Below are 17,589 nucleotides of genomic sequence, written 5' to 3' on the forward strand. Positions count from 1 at the left end.
GGCTTAGCTTCTATTTTTTGTTATGAACAACTTATTCTTAACCAATCTCTTTTGCAACCAATAACTATTGTCTCTTTTGTAAACTGCAGTCCCCCTTGTTGCCAGTAATATGTGTTTTGGGGGAATGATTTAAATGACAAAATGCTTACTTGTAACAACAAAAGAAATGATACAATATAAGCTAAGTTTTAATAACTGAGAAGATCTTTAATTAAAATTGCTTTCCATTCAGGGGCTAGAGCTTTATTTAACCAGCTGCCCTATAAAAGTTATTACCTAGAGTTTTCATTTTCCCAGTACACGGCTGCAGAAAAGATTTTATTCTGGTGAATGAAGGGCTGTACAACAGCAAGGACAAAGCTCACTTAAACTAACAATGGAGCCATGGCAAAAGTCATAACCTTCTGCTGTCTTAGGGGAAGCACACTTTCTGAATATAATCTCTCTGATTATGCCTAGTATGCAAAATGCAGTTTTATATCTGCAGCTCAAATAGATTTCAGTATTACCGCTGAATACTAATCACCAATGCAAAAAACGTACAGCTCCCCCAAGGCATTTCAAAAATCTTGATTATTTAATCAGTGCTCTTGATTTATAAGGCGAGCTGGTTGATGACTACCAAAATGTGACACATTGGACACTATCCAGATGGAATGCCAGTTTTCATTTGAGGTTAAAGAGGTAAAACTCTACAAGAGAGGTTTTCCAGTATCTTGGACTAGAGCTAGAGTTATATCAGATGATAAATAAAACCTGGCAGTTTGGCTTGCACATAATATTAAAACAGAAACTTCAGTGAACTGTCAGTTGTAAAATGAAGTAATCAACTTTCTTTCTGATTATTTGCTGTTTCCACTATGGACTTCTTATTTATTTCATGTCTTCCATCTTTACGTCCTCTTATCTTTTCAAAAAAGGCACTATTTTACTTTTTTACGAATATATAAGCGGTGAGTGCTGCCTTTTCATAAGCACTGATTTCCCAACCAGCTGGATGCAAAATTTGAAGAGTTCAGTTTCTTTCCCCCAGAACTACAGAGATATATATATATATATATATATATGTATTTGAAAATAATTTTGTATCTACATCTCTATATATCAACATATGCTTAGGTATATATGAAAATCATTTTAATTCCTGCTTTAAAATGGAATAGAATTGTCAAAAATTGCTTAAGGCCCAGAAGCATAAGTTACATTCTTTTCTAAACAGGTTTTACTACCTAAGTTACCTGGACTTTGATAGTCCCATCTCCATCTTTAATTGTCAGCAATGATATTCTGTTAAAGAAGGTTTCCATATAAAATTTCCAACAAGTTTTCCTATTAAGACTTAAAGGAGCAGAATGACTTCAAGTTGAGACAGCAAAGAATTAAATTCTTATTTAGACACCTAATTCTAGGCCTGACCCCTAGAACTTAGCAATCTGATCCCTTTAGGTACATGCCTATATGGATATAGAGGCCTAACGTTTCAAACTGATCTTGAAGGTATGGTCCTTAATAGAGGCAGTGACTGGCACTTAATATTCAAAGCAAAGTTACAACTACAGAGAATTATTTTACCAAATCAGTCCTTTGCCCGTGTTGATGCTGCCAGTGGGCGGCACAAGTGGAGCAGCCGGAGGCGCCCGAGCTGGTGGCAGTCTCCCCAACCAGGCGGCAGTGCCGGCTGTGCCACCACAGCTGGGCTCCCCGCCGCAGCTGGGGGAGCCAGCCTGTGCTCTGTGCCAGCCGGCGTCCTGTGTCTTCACCGGTATTTATAGCTGAGCTATCAGTAATAAAGCTAATATATCAATGCAGATAAGCACAGCTCCGTGGCAAGTGGTCAGCCTATCATTTCAGCAGTACTGAACATGTACCAACCTAGAAGGATAACCCCTGCAAACACACAAGCAATTTGAAGGTTAAGAGGCACCCTAGGAGGCTGACTTGGAGGTTAAAAGCATCCTCACATCCCAGTGCAATCCTCTCAAGCCTTCTAAAACCAAAATGACTAAAATTATAATCAAAACATGGCAACTTGATGGTACGTTTAATGATAAACAAGGATTAGAAGTATCAAAAGCTGTCATACCGGCACGCCGTAAAGTTACAGCCACACCAGAAACAATGCCTGAAGTAAAAGACTTGCCATTAGCCACTCTGTGCAGGGGGTATGAAGCTTTCCCAAGAGCCGACGGTCATGCGAGGGGCCCCTTACCATGGAAAGGGAACCCTCCGCCCCTCTGCGTGGAGCGGAGGCAGCGCAGGAATCCGCCTCGCACCACGGGCTGAGGCATGGGCGTGCGGCTCCCGCCGATCCCGCCTCAGGTTTGCGAAGGCGCAGCTCAGCTGCCAGCGGCGCGGCTGTGCAGGCAGATGCCCACGCAGCCGCCGGCCTCGTGAACGTCAGCGGTGACACGGCCTGCGTAGCCCCTCTGCCCTCGCCCCCTCACCTCTCCGCTAGCAATGCTTTCGGGTCATGTTTTCCCGTACCTGTGCAGCCAGCGATCCAACTTGCGCTGAAGTCTGCGGGCCTTGCCTCAAGCTCTCAGGGTACATCCGAGGGTAGGCGGCAGTGTAACACAGCGATGCAAAGCTAAGCTTGAAACTAGCTCCCTTGGGTACGGGCAGCAGCACCGGCCGGAGCAACACGAAGAGCAGCACGTGCTGATTTACTACACGTAGCAGCCTTGCTGGTTGCAGCATGGCTGTATGCTTTCAAACCACCTCGTGTCTGACTTTGTTATATTCCTTCTTCAGTACCTGCGTGAATAATACTCATAAAACATTGTTTTCATTCCTTGTTTTAAAGTTTGTGAGAAATTTCAGTAGCCTGTATTGCAACGGCATGACAAAAGGAAGCGCAGAGAAGCGCATACGGTGACCAGAGCCCCCGGGTGCCCTTCCCCACCATACCCCGCCGCTGCAACAGAGCCGCGCACGGGCGCCGGGCAGCCTGCACCCCGTATGCCGAACTGCTCCCGAAGTTGTAACGAGTGAGAGCGTCACCTCCGCAGAGGCCTCGCATCTAGGTTTTGGCAAAATTGCAGATTTGTACTCTGTTACGGAGCCAGAACATTTTAATAGCTGCAAGAGTTCACTTATAAAATCTGTGTTGTTTGGGCTTGTGCCCTTTATAATTATGTCCCTGTATCTTTCGCTGTACATGTAGATTTGTATCATCTGAAGCTTTTGAAAGAACAGCTTACTTGACTGGACTTGTGGGTAACGCAATTGTGGGGCAGTTCAAATAGCTGCATTATTTCAATTTTCTGTCAGGAAGCCAAAAAATCTGCTTGAAACACAGATGGCTACTTCCCTGTCATCATCTAGCTCCTCAGCTGATCTCCACACCGTTTCAACTTCATTCTCGGCAACAGTTTTCCCCGGGTAGGGAGGCTGTTGCACCTTCTTTAAGAGAACAGAGCTACAAACTGCTAAGCGAGGATGTTTTGATCGTGTAGGAGAATGCCTTACTGAAGACCGCACCGCTGGTTAACACGCTGGGCGACCGCCTCAGGCGCCGGCTATTGCAAGTAACAATGTCGTACATATCACAGGTGCCACCAGGCCTTCTGCCACGAGTACAGCATGACAAAAATAGCTTGTAGGGATTACGTCCCCACGTTCCAGTCTTGCATGGCAGCAGCCACACAGCAGGAAAAACACTGGAGCCAGAACTTGCCTGTGCAGGAGAAGAGGGATCTCTCCCTGCAGGTTAGAGGCTGTGCTGCAGGGCAGACTGCTGGGGAAATCGTGACCCTGAAAGAGACGGGAACTTCTTTTTCCACACAGCAAATGACACCCTTGCTCACCTTGCCTTATCCTTCCCCCGAGGCCCACCCAGCCTCACTACATGTAACCGTGTCACAGAGATCAAAAAGCCACGCGATTTCATAAAAGGCTCCATAGTTTTTGAACCTAGAGAAGGGAGTCAAGAATACTCGTCTGCTACCATGCCATTCTGTTTCTGCTATTTACATTGGGGCAAAACTTAAATTCTCCTTCACTGGACCTAGCTAAGCAAAGCTAAAGCCAGTTCTCTGGATTCATCTGAACCATTAAGACCCTCCTGAATAGCAAGCCCCTCTGTTACACCTCTGGTGTAACGCCACCGGGATGTTGACTCCTGTCAACTTCTCCACATCCTGGTGTAGACACATCGTGTGTAATCATATATTTAATCTTAGCCATGGTCTTAATTCTTCTACTTTCTGCTTTGTTCCTATATATACATGCCTCCACCTTGTAAATTTTTTTTGTTTTAATAAAAAGAAACCAAAACGTTCTTGGCAAAGTATCTCATACGAATCACCTTGTGGATGGGGCTTGTGGCTAACAGAACATTGCACAACAGGGACAAGAAAATGATCTGAATAATTTCATGTACCTGACACCAGCAGCAGAATATAGATGCATTAGGTCGGGACAGAGAGCTAAGATATTTCAGAAAAACGTTTGGACTACTACTTTTAATGCGTGGGTAACTGTACATGAAAGCTGAAAACGTCATTATTCTTAACTGCCATTACACCAATGACTATGCAACAAACTGGCTGTGTTCAAAGAAGAACTTTCCTGTTTCTTTGCTGCAACCCTATACTGCTGTACCAGAAACATAACAGATGCAGTGAACTTCTTTTTTTTCCCCAGTTGTTGGTGCAGCTATGGTGGGAAAGATCATACAGACTTGCCATTCTTCAGAGAGGCTGGGTTTAAATAAATGTTCAGCATTTCTGACTCTGAACAAAGGACTTGTTACAGAACTAGATAGCAATATCCCAATATTGTCTTGCAAAATTCTGCTTCACAAAAAATATCAACAGTAACATCAATACAGATAAAAGCTGTACCCAAAACATTCCTCGCATGTAGAATTATTAGTGAAAACAATACTAAATTCCTGTTTTCAACAGTTATGTTGATTCCAGTCTGTGTCCTATACATGTGGGGTGTACTATTTGAATACATATAGTAGGAAAACAGACTGCTCCTTTCCAGAATTTGTATATGCACCATATATCATTAAAAATAGAAAGTAGCAATAAATTGACTTTATTAGTGGGAAACATCCACTTTTGTAGGATTACAAAAGGGCAATAACACCTCAATCACTGGGAAATTCAAATGTTTCTGAAAATATACTGCAACGTGTGTATTAAATGTAGGGAGAGATAATCTATCTGCTTCCAGACAGATTATTCTGATCTGCAAGGACAGAGAACTGAGAGACTTTATTCCTTCAATTTACACACACCTTTGTCACAACTAATAACCCAGATCAGAGGCAAGAGTTTCATCATACTTAACTATGTGGCCTCTAACATATCATGCTGATTGAATTCATATGATCTTATATATTTGGGCATCAAAAGCCCTTTATTTTTCTTAATTAGAAACATAGATTCAATGCAACTTGCCTAGAAAATAAATTAAGTTCATATACATTACCTCTGAGCAACGAGAAACAGCACTGATTGAACAGGGCTGTTTAAATCTCTGCGGTTGGCAGTGTTCATCAGTGAATTTGTTTACAAAGTGGAAAGAATGAGATGCTGTCAAAGAATGAAAAATAAAAGCTAGATTTCTTGGGAAGGAGACATCCATCTTTTTCTATTTGTAAATGCTGACGAGCAGGGTTTAAGGAGGGCTAATGTCATCCATTCATCTTAATTAAAGAGTTAATTGCTCGTGTATCCTGATTTGGTTAGCTGATCTTAGTAGCATGAAAAGCGTTTGCTTCTATGTATTTTATTGACCACTATAATGACATCATCAGTAGGACTCAGGATTTATTCATGCCTCAGCCTAAACTCATAACTTTAATAGCCTCCTACATGATAAAACTTTCAAGAGGGAAGGAGTTCTTTAGCATGGTACAGAATACCGAGAGGTCTGTTCAGACCCTGTTCAGAAACTGTTAAAACGTCTCAGTTCAGCTGTCATTGAAGTATTACTTCAAAGTCTAGAGTCATGAAGATAAGTAAAAAGTAATTTTAAAGACTAGTTCTCAGCAAATGTATATATGGAAATAGCATAAAACATCTAAAAATCACATATCAAATATAAGCAAGAGACTTATTACTATTCAATTTTTCACATCTGTAGTCATAGTCAAGTAAGCACTGACACAAAAACAGACAGGCGAGGTTGACAGCATGTTCTATGGATTAAAGCCCAAATTGGTTTAGTCGTATGTCTTACAACACAAAGAGGGGAAACTCAGATCTAAAGAAAGACCAGTTAACTAACTAGGAAGTCTGTGAGGCTTTTCTGTACAATGTCTTTCAATATTTACTGCAATTCCTGATGTTATTTCTTAAAGATTCTTCACAAGAATTAAATTAAATTTTACACAAGAGGAAAATGGACAGTACTACTGCTTTTTGATTAATCAGCTTTGCGGTACTTAAAAATGAAATAAAAGAATACATGATAAAACATAATACATGATATTCACTTATCCTGGTAATGAGTCTTCAGAACTCATCTATTTATGTCATGCTACTTTCATGGGATCAATGTCTATTGCTAATAACGCATATAACTTACACGAAGGGTCGAACCGGCCTTTAAGAAGCACCACGCACCAAACGTAGCTCATCCTAACACCGTCCCGCACGCTGTGAGCGCGTACTTGGCTCCGCAACAGCCACAGGGTAGCTCCTGTGCACTCTCCTGAAATACCCAGAAGGCATCAAGAAGAACGCGATAGGGTGCTACAGCTCATCTACTTTTACAAACTTCATCACTTTGTGTTTTCTTTATGCTGTTTAAGCTTCTCAGCTGACTGGTTCAGAGGCCAGTACTGGCTCCTGTGCTTTCTCTGACAGATGGGAGATTTTCTTTTTAATACTGATGGGGTTTCCATGTTTTCTCAGACAACATTCTGTAAAATGTAATAAAAAAAATCTCTAATAACCTCTGCATGATATGAACACAAAACTACACTGCCCCTCTGACAGAAAAGCAGCAGGGAAGTCCAGGCCACACAACGGAGTATGGTGCAGTGGACCCATGTCACCCCAGACCAAGGCAGCCAGCCCCAGCCCCAGAACCAGAACCAGTCTGCCTGTGTCAGCTTGATGCTGCCTCCAAACTAACCAGCCCCCCTGGGAAGCAGTGGTGTGAACACGGACACAGGACCACGCTTCGGCAGCTGCTCTCCCCTTAGGTCTCCAGTACGCTGCCCTGTGGCTCGGGAACCTGCCTTCAGCCAGCTCATGCATCTCTACAATCACGCGGGCGTGGGCAATGTGTAAAGGGAGCAGCACTGGAAACCAGGAGGTTTGCTGGCTACCACCAACTCTACAACTGCCCGGCTGGGTAACCTTAACAACTTGCTTCAGCTCACTCTGTCCCCGCTACCTCCCAAATCACCTGTATCTCTTTTTAGAGATACTGTGAGATTCATTCATGCAAAGGTGCTAACTGAGAGTTAAGCAGTATTATTATTTCTGAATCGTTCACTACTGGAAAAGGCAGCATGGTCAATGTATGGGGTTTACAATCAGAGAAGAGGACAACAACTGAGGTTGGATGGGACCTTGGGAAGTCACCTGTCCCAACCCTGAGCTCAACACAGGGGTTGTTCCAGACTTGAAAAACTCAAGGATGGAGACTCCACAACCTCTCTGGCCAACCTGCTCCAGTGCTGGACTGTCCTCAGGGGGAGGATTTTTTCTTTATGTCAAGGAATGGCTATGGCTATGGAGAAGCAGCCATGACAGCAGAATTTGTCAGTAGGGTTTAGATGTTATGCATCATCTTCTTTCACAGCTCAGGTCCAATTAAAAAATCTTTTTAAATTAGAGACTGTTCCAGTTTTATGTACACTCCAAGCAATCTACTCAGTCAACGTTTCTGTCATGGGCTGGTCAGTCTGTCTAGTGCAGAATCCTTAAAAAGGCTGACAAGAATAAAACTAATATAATGCTCTGCCATCCGGGCCTCTGTGCAACAGCCCTGGATACAGAACCTCTCTGACACCAGCCAGGGCCCAGCGGCACTCCGACAGCACGGCACACCGGCAGCCGCCGCCCCGCCAAGCATCCCGCCGGCCTCGTGCTCACCGCCACCCATCCAGGGGGCTCAGAAAGCTCTGCGCTGCGCTCCTCTGGCCGGCCGCGGCCGCGGCGAGGTGCGGCATCCAGGGGACTCTTCAGGCCACGCCTCAGCCTTCCATCCATGCCAACGCTGGCTCTTGCAAAATCTTAAACATAAGGGGCGGTGACCTTGGACGTAGTTTTAAGCAACTGCAACTTTTTAATTGATTTTTAATCTCTTCTGTTATCTCCGGTTTCTTTGTTTTCTCATGCCTAGACTTAAACTACAAAGCTATTTCCTAAACACTTAAGGGAAAAACTAAAAACGTTCTTGCTTATAGACTGTGGACTAGGAGCAGTGACTGTCACTTTTGAAAGCTACTTTACATAACATTAAAATAGAATGCGAGCAAAGAGAAAGGCGTAACATTTTGTTTTTCAATGGAAACACTCTGGAAAATGCTGAAATAAAATCTCTAGTGGCTTGTGAAGTATTTAGCTCCGTTGTTTAGCAACAACACCTTTTGATTTGTAAAGCTTCTATGGTATCTTAAAATAACCTAAAAAAGAAAGTTTTTAAAGTTTTCTTTAACTAGCTAAAACCACCTGCTGTAGCTTGAATAGAGTAAAAGTTCATAAGCACAACCTTCTTTTGAGATAACACATTTTTGAATTACTATACTGTAATTTTTGTACACTACATCAGGCAATGGCTAGTGCAACTTCTTACAACATTACTAGCTTACTAATAAACATGTGCATGAAGCAGAACGGCGCATACAAGTTATAACTCGTTGCTGTGCCTAGTAACATAAACAGGTCTGATACCATCAGTTGAAGAATTGAGGAATTAAACCATCCGAAAGACTGATGTAAAGGATCGGACATGGTAAAAGAGATGGTGAAAAGAGGCTGCTAAGAAACGGACCGACGTTCAGGAGCGAAGCAATAGATCCACAATGGTTTGTGAATGGAAATAAACACAACCATGAGAAAATGCTTCATCAACATAAGAGCCACAACAAAGCTGGGAATCTCAAGATAAGCAAAAATTGTTTTTGAAGAAAAAACCCCAGCGTGCTAGGTAGGACTTCAAAGACTAGAAAAGATCTAATAGACAGAAATGAATAATATAAAAAATACAAAAGAAGAGAGACCACAAAAATCATACTAAGCACAAGATCAGCTTAATCTATCTCCCTGGTATTACTCTGTTAACCCTTTGGTGCCGACACTGTGGAACCAGTTTAGCGATTAAAGAGAATAAATATTTCAACGGCGCAGCAGTCGGCTGCCTTCAGTCAGCGCCGCAGCTCCTCTCCTGCGCCCGCCCCTTCAGCCCGCCATCCCGCGCCTCGCCCCGCCACCCACCTCTGGCAGCACACCCGCCGTTTGCTTCTCGGCTGGGAGGCACGACAGCTACCTGGCCCAGCTCTTTATCACGCTGCTCCCATGCCTACCCACAGAACGCACTACTGCCTTTTCAGAAGGAAGCCGCACACATCACTGTGCCCTGGGTGGAAAGCCCACTCGATATTGTATTTCTAATCACAGAGAATAGGAGACAACGCATTCAAAAGAGGGACACAGAATAGGTAATTAAATGTCATACCAGTTCTAGGGTAGATGCTGCTGCTATTACGAGAAAGACTCGTTTGCTAAAGTCAAAAATACCCACAAAAATTATTTTTAACTGGATTAAAGGAAAACAGGCAAGTAAAGCTATGGCCTTATGCAAAATATACTGCAGCATTCTTTGGTCTTGGTTCTGAACCATTGACACAGGGAGGATTTTTGCCACTGGCTTTAGCAGAACAGAACTAGTGGACTAAAAAATTAGCTATTTTCTTCCTAGAAATTTCAAAATAATTTTTAATCCAGAGAAGATCTATAACACCATTAATCTACAGCAAGATAGGATGGTAGGCAGAAATGGAGTTTAAATGGTGCTGGGGAAGCTGAAAACTAAGTGGCTACCACACAGAAAACTATGCATAGAAAAAGAGATTTAAGCAAAAAATTGCAGTCTAACACATGTTCAACGCTAGATGAAAACAGAAATGACATTTTCGTGCAATTTACTTTCTAATGTCTTTGCACGTGGGTTTCTTTTCTTTGGTTGGTTCGCGTTTCAAAATTTCATCCTGACAGCTTACACCAGATCTAAGAACATCTAAGGACAGCAGACTCCAGAAACTTTTCACTGACAAAATCCTGATCGTGATTCATACACTTCTAAACACCTATTTCAATCCCCTTTTTCAGGTGATTTTGGTAGCCAATGAAAAAGTGTGTATTGTTTTGGTTCAGTATATAGTATGCCATGAAAACCAAATTCTGTTTACAGCAGGGCCAGATTTTCTACGATTTGATTTTAGACAGTCATTTCCACAGCAAAGATCCTCTCTGTGTCATTACTAACGACATTACAACCTTCTCTAGTTGCCCTCAAGACCTAGCTGTTTTGTAGCAGACAATATTTGACATCTTAGTTTGCAGCCTCAGAAAAAGCCAAGAGAACAGAAACTGTCCTACCAGAAAAAATGGCTTCAGAATCTGGTAAATAAATCACATTTCTATGGTGACATGATAAAAATTGGTATGTTTGAATCAAGAGTGTACCTGCTTTGTGATTATTTGTAGATGTCAATACCTAGAGGTACCTGCAAGGCACTTAGCACTGTACTTGCCTAAATGTCATCCCATTGTAAATACAGAATGGAAATAAATAGACAGATTGGCCTAGTGCATGTTGTTTGGATTTGGAACAAGAACCTAAAAAAATGTGAATCCTACCCGAGCCAATTTTTTTATTATGTGCTGCTGATAAGCTACAAAAGACTTCTCTCTCTCTTTTTTTTCTGGTACACTGTGAGGCTAGTGCCACCCATCTCTCAAAAATGTGGAGATCCTTACTAATCAAAGCCATCATCATAGTGATGAATCCTAACAAAAGCAAAGCTATACAAATTTCTGTATTTTTGGCTGCAAATGCTGAGACCGACTCAGGTAGAATTTTCTCTGTCACTGGAGCCCAGATTGCTACACGTTACGATATGCTTTACAGCGGCCATTTCATCTGATAATCCTTTTCTGTCCCATCTTCCCCAATCTTATAGGCACATGAACGACTGAGAACAGAAACACCATAGGCTCAACTGTGTATATATATATATATATATATATATATATATATATATATATATATATATCAGAAACAACTACAGGCTGAGAGTTAAGGAGCTGACAAATAGAGGCTGATGCCACTGCTATACAAGATCGAATATACATCACCAGAATATCTATCAAAACTGACCTTTAATAGTTTAACTTCTATAAAGGGTAAACAATAAAGTTGACCGTCCCCCCACCCCTTCTGGGCATTCAATCATGTTTTTTACAGTGGACTAAAATCTTCTGGAAAGTAACTGTGTCTGAAGATTGCGGGGGGGCGGGGGTGGTGGCTTTTCTATTTCATCCCATAGCCAAGATTTTAATTTTTCCAGTATTCTTCTCCTTTTAACTATAACATATCAGCTGCTGGTGGCCTTTGGAAAGCTAGCAGATCTTATGATGCTGGCTCTCCTTCTTTCCATCTGCTAGCCTGCATCGTAAGAAAACTAAAATATATATTAAATATTACTTTTTATGAAACTAATTAGTACAGATGCTGCAAGAATCTCACATGATCATAAAAGGTTTTGTGACAGAACTTCTCTGTTAAAGCAAAGCTCATCCAGAAAGTTGGAAATCCTTGTCTTTAAGGGTCTTTCATTAGTAGCACACACTAAACAATGATCACTGCTGTACGATGAGAGACAAATTAATGAATCAAACATCACAGATTTCATCACATTGGCTCATTTGCATTTAAGCTGGTTTCCAGCTCTGTCATGCATTTGCTTTTAAACGAGCCCCTGTGGATAGTGCTGCAATGTTTGATTCATTAATTTGTTTCTCAGTGTACAGCAGTGCTCACTGTTCAGTATACGGTGAAATACTTTGAAAATATTTGTTTTAACAACCTATCTTTTATTTTAACAAAGAAATAATAACCCTGAAGAAGGAAATGCTGGCCATTTTGCGACACAGCCCCTGCCAAATCTCCCAGTTGCTGCCCCAGCCCATCGTTATACCACTGTGATATTATCTGGATTAAGTCTTCGCAGCTTGCTTTCACATATTCTACAATCTCATAAAGCTTTGAGCCAGCTCTTTGGGTTAGCATTATGATGCCCAATTCAGCTCCTGGGAAGCTGAAGGTGGCTTTAAGCCTTTACTCTCTGATCCTTGGATCAGTCCCAAAGCGTGACTTAGATCAGCCTCGCGGACGCTCGGTGACATTCTGCCACCGGTGTGCCTAGTACACCGGCTCCTCCGCATTGTAACGGAGTGGGCAGCTCGGCAAAGCCATCTCTGCGAGAGCTGCAAAACTTTGGAATTGGTTTTTGGTTTGTAACAGCTTGAATTTGGTGACCTTACAGTACGCTGAAAGCACCATCTGTTTTAGAAGAAGAAAGGCATGTTCCCTAGCTGGTCAGTGCATGGAGACAGGCGTTTTGGTAATTAGCTGGGGAGTTGAGTTGTCAAGTTCCTCTCTGAACCTCAAATTTTTAAGTTTATGTACGCGAATAGAACACTAATTATACATGTACAGCTTTGTTGTAGGGATCATTGCTCATGTTTAATTCTAAAGAAATAAATACACGTAGCAAACGAAGAAGATGGAAGTTGTTTTAGTAGGCACTAGGAACTGGAGAACAAAATGCTTCTCTAGCTATAACTTCCCTTCCTCTAAGATGGCCATGATGGATTGCAAGGTTATAAAGGCAAGCCCGTTTGATAAGAGGATACATTTGGACTATGGGATTCATGGAAATGAGGGCCTAATTAAATGAGTTGGTTTTTTCATGAAGCAGGCAGGTTTTCATATGTTGAGAAATGGAGTTAAGTAGCATCAGTGTATTACATTGCACAGCCATTTTCCTCCCACTTTGCCTTTTGTTTTTTTTTAAAGGATCTGTCTGAGCAGCGTGCTACACATGTTGAACAGGAAAAAAAATAGATGTAACTGATACCAAACAACAGAAAGCCATCAAGACGGAAAGGCGTTTCAGAGGTCTTAAATGGAAATTAACATAATTGTCACCTTTGCTTACGCCAAGTAATCCATAGATACAACTGTACGCTAAAAAAAGCCTAAAAGAAACAAAAACCCCTGCCGCACTGTCAAAGATAACCAGCGAGGCTCCAGTATGCCAAGTGCCATCAACACAAAGTCTACGGTCCAGCCAGCACAAGGTGATACCAGGGGAGGCTAAGTGGGCTGTATATGAGACCTTGCCCTCCGCTGATTAACAGACACAGGGAAAAGTTGTCTCCTGTTGCCGTCAGATCAGAAAGCCCCCAGTAAAGACTTTGTTTTCAGTGCCTGTGTAGAAAGGGGGGATGAAGTTTGTAAGGGACCCCCATACCTTTGGAAAGATACCTTGGCATCATTCCTAAAATGTATACCTGGTATTTTCTGCAGCAGAAAACTGCTTGGTCTTTCCTTACAAATGCAATGAATGTCGTATTTAACCATATCCTTGGTTCCACCTGCAAGGAATTACATAATGCTGATAAGGTGGGAAATTCTAAAAATTATTTGAAAGGCTGGAGTCATTTTAATGTTTATTACGAAAAATGTACCTCATTGAAAAACACTTTTTTTAAACAATAATCTCCACATTTTTCTTCCTTGAAAGATCGTATTTCACAAAGACGGATCAAATACTCTCAGAGAAAAGCTAGGCTATCTTCATATGAGCGCAAGAACTTATAAATATTCTTGTAGGAGCTTACACAATCCAACTACAAGAAAATTTTATATTAAATGCCCAATTAGGTCACTCTTGCTCAAGGTAGAAATCACTTGCTTATACACATAAGTATACCGAGTCAAATAAATATAGCAGCAAATACTCAAAAAGAGTGGCAGCAAGATGAAAATATGGAACTCGGTGTCAAGAGCACATTAACTGCCCTGTACTACTGTCTTCTCCCCAACTCTGCCACCAGCCGCGTATGGAGCCAGAGCAGTAATGATGGAGGAGGAAATAAATCTTCCATGAACAAACGTGTGTGCTGTCCTACTACTACCTTAATAACAACAAACTCTTTGGCTGGTTGCTTCTCTAACTCATAAAATACCTCCAGTTCACAGCACGGCTTAGTCTCTTTAAGTAGCTGACTTCATAACCACAAATACATGATCAGATTTCACTAGATTTTTGTCTGCTTTCAGAAATCAACCATTTAAAAAGCCCAAAAAACCCCAACCCACACTTACAATTCCATACCCCTGGTAAGCAAAAAATACCACCCCCCCAAACAACCCAACAGTCTTAAATGGCAGCGAGGAAGATTCCTGTTAAACATTAGGGAATTCCTTTCTGTTGTCTAAATTAAGGCATTTTGAAGCCAGGCTTTCAGCCACCTACAGAAGGTGAGGCTTCCCATCGCAAGGCGGGTTCAACAACTCTTCTGACTCTCCGCTCACGGGAATACAAGTCCAGTTGACACCTGTATTTTAGTTGGCAAAGTTAGCTGAAATTAGTCCCAACCTAATGAAATCACATAGCGTTTACTTAAGCACAACAGATTGCTTAAGGTGCCTATTAATTTCCATCACTTATTTTTTAATAGATGCAGCAGGCTAATCTCTGTCAGGCATAGTTGAGGTGGAGTTTCACGTTAGGAGGTGCTACGAAAGTTAGCCATCGTTCTGGTTAACTTTTCCTCAGCTCTGTGCAATATTTATATCTTCTGTTTTATTTATTCACTGAAGAAAATTGATTCAACAAAAACATCAATGTGCAAATAAACTAATGGTCTTAAACTGTGAGTATGAATGAGTCCTCCCATACTTCTCACTGATATCCTTTCCATTTACAGAAAACTCACATAGCAATTAAACTCACCTGTTAATTAAAAGCTTGTCTGGAAAATTCCTTGCTAGTTGGAAGCAAAAGAAAGTGTAAAAAGTATCTGAATGCTGAAGCTTTGAATTTTAATTACTTACTCCCAGGTTTGTTCGTGATCCCTCAGGTGTTGGCTGGGCAACAGCAAAGAACTGGAAAAAAGAAACAAAATTATTTTGTAATTCCTGCTGTGGGGAAGAAAACATATTGAGAAGGCTTCCAATTTTCTCTTATCTTGTTTAGATTTATTCTTTATTAATGTACTTGTAAGAAAGTATCTACACACAATGGAAAAATATTCTGGAAGATTACAGGCAACTACAGTGAATAATTGTTCTACAAATTTGATAGGGTTTTTTTTAATAATATGAGAGTTGCTATTGTGTTTCCCTCACAATGGAGAATATCAGTATAATTATAAAAGGGGGAATAATGCGTATAAATTTGGCATAAGGACTACAGTTTTTATCAGATCACCAATTACATATATATACTGAATTTGATGTGTTGTTTATTTTATATGGATCTAAACAGAGAAGACATTAGCAGATTTAATAAAAATTCTGGAACTCCTAGGAATTTGATCCCTTCTCTCTAGCTACCCATACAATAATAGCTGGGGTTTTTGACTGTTTGCTTTCTTTCCTGCATTTTTTGGACAAATTATCTTTTTTCTTAACAGAGGAGGATACGTCATCTTAAAAAAGAGAGTCTGTAAACTAAATATGGAGGCAGTGGACAGTTTTTCTGCTTTTCCTCATAGTCACCCTCTCCCCCCCAAAGTCACAATATTTTAATAACCTGATTTTTTTAGTGTCCTTTTGTTAAGGATAAATATCTGAGATTCTGATTTGGATCAGTAATTCCTACAATAAGAAACTTCATTTGTGACATTTTACAGAGGAACTTAAGGATTTCATGAGGTTTCTGATGAATCTTTGCTTGTGAAAAATTGGGCCATCTGAATCAGACAGATTTACACATTCCATTCTCCAAGAACTGGAATGAGGACTTTCATTTTTTTATGACATACACACAGCATATGTACATCTGTTTAAAAAAGTTCAATTATCGGTTTAACCACTCTTGCAAATTAACTTGCATGCAAGTAGATGACAATAGCATATGTAATTGAAGTAACTGTGTTCATATTATGTAAGTTTTCTTCCTCGATATACTTAAGAATGAGTTTCAAATTGTAAAAAAAAACCTTCAAAAGGAATATAAATGATAAACAGTTTATTTACTATGTATATAAAACCATGTTCAAATATATTGAGTGAAAATACTAAGCAGAAACTGAACACACCTGAGTGTGGCTATTCAATTCTGACGCAGGTTGTAAGACAGTTAAAGAAGCAGATGCTTTGTTAAAGTGCATTTACGGGACTGGTCACGTTAAATAGCTTAGATTCCACTGTATTAAATTCATGATGAAGGTTTCCTCACAAGATGACCAAGACTTTATGAACTGTAACGGCACAAGTCATTTTTGGCTATTACACTCACCTGAGTGCTACTGTTTTAGCAGTATACATTCAGTTATATGTTCAAGGAGAGAATTCTGCTCACTGTATTCAGCTAAAAAGTCTGAATGTTGCGCAATTCAGTATTTTTAGGAGCCTTAAAGAAATTAAAATGTTAAAGTGCATTGGGAGTGGATAAAGAAGAAACCACAAGAAATTTTGTCATAGTTAAAAAAAAAGGAAAAAAAAAAAGAAAAAAAAGGGGGGGAAAAAAGGAAAAGCAGGCAGGCCTCTATCATCCATTTTGTTTTGAAGCTGAATGTCTTTCAAATGGAGACAGTATCTTGTTTACTGCAGTTTACTGGGGGACAAGCCTTATAAGCAGAACCTTATTTATAATGGAAAATGCATTGGACCAGGAGCAGCCATGATACATATAAATACCCAAGCTACTATTACTGAGACATTTTATGAATCTGTAATTCATAAAAGAACGCCTTATGAAAATTCAAGACATCAGCAGGTCTTATGTAGGTTACTTGTAAATATGACTTTAAAAATTAATACATATTCTTTCTGGAAGAATGAGAATCTTCTCTGAAAAAATGACAATGCCATATGCGGCTGAACTTCAACATTAAGAGCTGAGGAAGTATTTTGTAGGTAACACAAAGTGTAATTTCAAATGTTTTTATGTAAGAATTTATTCAAATCACACATCTCCTATTGTTATTTATAAAAGGCCTTCCTTCTCCAACATGGAACGGACCCACCACATTCACTCCAACGGGCTGAAAATACCTTTTAGAATATTTTACATCCAAACAAACCATCTGTTCCAATGACAGCAGAATGGGCTGCAGGCACAACAGCACTACAACTAATGCACAAGTATCTAAGACAATAAAGGTGGCAGGATAACTTGGATTATCCAAAGGGACGGATAACCTCCATCACTCATGTGAAATCCATCCATCTCATTCACAACAAGTTATGGACATGAAAATGTCACAGAGGAGAAGCCTGTGCTACTGCTGAGTGCAGACCGCCGGGGTCCCCGAGCGTGCCCCAGGCCAAGGTGCGCCAGGTGAAGCTCATCCTGGACTTGATTTTTTAAGATATAAC

At 40.7% G+C, this 17,589-nt stretch overlaps 1 protein-coding gene across 1 annotated transcript in view; it reads right to left on the reverse strand.

The window, feature by feature from the left end:
- Positions 1-17,589, reverse strand: part of TENM2 (teneurin transmembrane protein 2) — a 1,190,981-nt gene that overhangs the window by 716,703 nt on the left and 456,689 nt on the right. The window contains exon 5 of the mRNA XM_087760050.1: positions 15,100-15,150. The gene's annotated coding sequence lies outside the window, so the exon portion shown is untranslated. The remainder of the gene's footprint in view (positions 1-15,099; positions 15,151-17,589) is intronic.

Source organism: Nipponia nippon, unplaced genomic scaffold, assembly GCF_047370975.1.
Source record: "Nipponia nippon isolate SJK-2023a ecotype South Korea unplaced genomic scaffold, ASM4737097v1 scaffold_21, whole genome shotgun sequence".
NCBI classification, from domain to species: Eukaryota; Metazoa; Chordata; class Aves; order Pelecaniformes; family Threskiornithidae; genus Nipponia; species Nipponia nippon.